This window comes from Corapipo altera, unplaced genomic scaffold (genome assembly GCF_003945725.1).
Source record: "Corapipo altera isolate COAL_440 unplaced genomic scaffold, ASM394572v1 48b, whole genome shotgun sequence".
In the NCBI taxonomy this organism is placed as follows: Eukaryota; Metazoa; Chordata; class Aves; order Passeriformes; family Pipridae; genus Corapipo; species Corapipo altera.
The window spans coordinates 17445644-17449444 of record NW_020884884.1 but is presented as its reverse complement, the minus strand read 5'-3'; positions in this window follow the sequence as shown (position 1 = coordinate 17449444).

Sequence of the window (3801 nt, the reverse complement as noted above, 5' to 3'; positions counted from 1 at the left end):
AGGGGGAAAAAAAAGAAGAGAGTTTATTTGAAGAAAAGCATACACAATGTGTGACAGAATAATGTGTACACTGTCTCTTCCTGTGCCCCAGTTGGTGTGACAGTGCCATCTACTGAAGTCCCGACGGACAGACGGTAGAGGCAGTGCTGTCAAAAGCTTTTCCTTCTGCTGACTCTCCAACATATCAGCATTTCAGGCCAAACCACCTCTTGGAAGCTGAGACCATGTGCTCTGTCATTACCTTGGCTATTAACTCCAGAGAAATGTGCTGCCAAATGCCGTGGATTTAATGCTCAGCAGTTTTCTCCAGAAGGGGAACTCTTGCACCTTCCACCATTGCAAATGCGGTTGTGATGCTCGGCTTTTTCAACTGGCAGACCCATGGCAAGGAGAGCAGAGTGAGTGTGGTTTGTTTAGGTGGTTTGTTTGTTTGTTTGTTTGTCTTGAATCCACCTAATACAAGGTAATTTTGAGGCCAGGTTGGATGGAGCTTTGAGCAGCCTGGTCTAGTGGGAGGTGTCCCTGCCCATGGCAGAGAGGTTGGAACTAGTTGATCATTAAGGTCCTTTCCAACCCAAGCCACTCTACGATCCTGTGATTTTGTGCCTGGGCTATGGCTGATTTGCCAACAGTGGTAATCCAGCAGTTAGAATATGCAGGCTGAGATTTCCAGTGTTTGGCAGCGTGAGCTACTGCAGGCTCAGAAATCCATAGGCAGCTCTTACAGCCCAGAGGGAAAGGGTGGTGGGGCTGATGTTCACAGAGAAGCACAGGGGCCTGCAGGTGCCCACTGCTCACATGCAACCTGTGGGTTTGAGCTGCTGTTCATCCTGGTTAACTCCTCCACCACTGATCTCTAGAGGGTTTGGAACAGCCTTTATCAGGCTGTGGAAGCATTGCACTTGGTGACTCAGGTTTAAGAGATTCTGTTTCTATGGGCTGATGTTTTCACAGATGAAGTTTTAATAAGTGAAATGTGCGGGTTAAATGTAAACATTTATTTAGGCAAATAACTTTATTTCACAGTTGGTATGGTAGAATTATATATATATGTTATGACTGAAGCTACTCATCTGGCAGATGCAAGGATCTGTGAGATCATTCCTTAAACTGATGGGGGTGAGTGAATTCCAAAAGGCCAATTACATATAATTTATAATATAAGTATGTATTTTGTTTTCAAAATATATGTTTATACCAAGGTAAATTTTGATTCCATGCTTTTTTAAGTCTATACTAAACTTTTCACTGTTTAGTTGGAGTTGGATTTTGGGACAAAGTTCAACTAAGGGCTCAAACCAAGATGATGAGGTAATTCAGAGACATATCCACATTTCAGGATTTTATCCAAACCAAACCTGAACTCCTTACTCTTTTGGGGGAAGGGGAAGAAATGAGACAATGACCTGAAAAAAAAAAAAAAGAAAAAGAAAAGCATTTTTATATTTTGTCCACAGAGATACTACTTCCTCTTTTCTCTTTTTGCAAGCATTTATTGCAGATCTTGCAAATCCTGAATGGGTGCATTTGCTATGCAGTATCAGTGTCAAAAGCAGTGTAAAAATAATGGCAGCATGTGCTTATGGAATTTCACACACAAATGCACCACTCAAGTCTTCCAAGACATTGCTTTTTTTTAACCTAGGTAGAGGACATGAAAATAAAACATCAGATAGGTGAATAGAAACGAATATATTATGTATCCATTTTCAGATACCAATTATCCAAATGCTAGTGGTATTATTTTCTAACTGGAAAAACATAATGCATTTTTAGAGTTATAAAACAGAGTTTCCAAATGCAGTTTGTCTATGTAGACCTCGTTGTCCATACAGAATGAAAAACAGTTTTTGTTTATAAAAGCAAATAAATACAATAAAAGTTGCCCTTGTTTCCTGCTATCTTGTAGATGCAAGAGAGAGTGATTTCTAAAGGGCAGCTGGCTTCAGCAGGGAAAGCTGAGCTGTGAAAACAAGCTAACCATCTGAGGGAATGATGTGGACTCAGAAAAAAAAAGAAACATTGATGAAATCCACAGGAAATCACTAATTATGGTAGTCATAAAAATAACAAAACAGAATGCTCGCCCTGTCAATTACTGCAGACAAGGCTAATGATGGATGTCATGGTGCTGCTACACAGTCACACAAAGTCAGCTGTGCATGTGGACAGATGTGTGTGCTGCTCTATATATACATAGATGCTGAATGCAGAGCTGCTTTCGGATGTGTTTTACACAGAGATCTTTACAAACAGAACAGGTTTTGGATGCTTCAGGAATATTTGTGGAAAGTAACATTGGACAAATATTTACAGCAGGTTGGTTTATTTTGGCTGATATTTTCTTGTGTTCTGTAATAAATTGATTTTAACTAATCCATCTTCTGATTTATGAAAAAGCAGATATTATGGCTTAGGGCAGCAAATTAAATGGCACCAACCCTATTGGATGGTAGAAAGCTGAGCTTCTTTACAAAGAAGTATAATCGTTGCCCAATGACTGTGCTAATTCCTAATATCCATCTGGTATTGTCCATAAACAGCTATTTTTAGGGCTGTTACTCAGAATGTGAGAAGCTTGCTGCACTTTAAGTACACTAGAGTATGTGTTGTGCTAAACATCAAAAATCATGTTTATGGAGGCAAGCTCTATGTTTACAGTGGTGGCGTGTGGGAGTCCCACTTCAGAGGAAAAAGGAAACGAAGATTGCTCAGTTATCTGGTGCAGAGCTTTGGCAAGAACATCCTCTATTCATGGAATAGCCTTCATTAAGAAGTCCCAGGGTGGTTTTTGGCATTCAAAACCAGTAAAAAGCAGAATCAACCATTAACTGCTACAGTTTCAGTTTAAAGTACTTCCAGATTTTGACAAGAAGCTGCATGCTAATTATTTATCTAATGAACTGGCTCCAATCAGAGCGCAGACCTGGTTACGCTCCGTATCAGCTGCACTGTGTAAAGGTCTGATGCAAAACAGGGTGAAGTAAGCGGAAAGACTCCCTTCAGTTTCAGGGGGTTTTAGGCCAGGCCTCAGGAGTGTAAGATGAAGGAAATGAGACCGTATGTTACAAACAGTGCTACAAATGACAAGGCACTAATCTGCTTCTCCCATCTGTTTCTCGCTGAGCTGAGCATTGGAAGCCTTTGAATTTCTGTTGACAGTTTGCCTTTTCCAAGTGTTTTTTGTATGGTATATAATTTAAACTTCAGCAACTTCCTATGGCAGTGGATATCATTTTAAGATTTGTACACAGAAATTGAATCCAAATTCAAGAAGGAAGATTACGGGTTGTCTCTTCACAGGGAGCTTTTGGACTGGAGGGAGGTTACAGATGCAGTTTTGCCTTGTGTCTGGTTTTATTTGGTACTTTTGCTCGTTGTGTTTGCTAAGTATCTTGCGTGCAGAGATTTGGTGCTGATGCAAGAGTGGCATCATTAACGCAGAGCAGGAAGACAGGATTTGGGTGTATCAGAGTATTGGAAGGGGGGACTGAAACGTACTAGCAGACGGTGACAGTTACGTCCGAAAGGGCCTGGAGAACTGAGTTCTTGCTGAGCCGCACGCACGTCCGTAGGAGCTACCGGGAGGCGGCGGGGACGCTGAAAGCCCTTCCCAGCTCCCAGGTCAGCGCGGCCACGGAAAAGACCAGCGCGATGCTGTGACACACTAGGTCAAGTATTTCCTGTGCAGCGATGGAGGGCCTGCCCGCGGCCCTGGGGACACCCCCGCGGGGCTGCGCCGCCCCCAGCCCGGCAAGGTGAACGGGGGGCGGCGGGGGTGGCCGGACACACGGGCTGCGG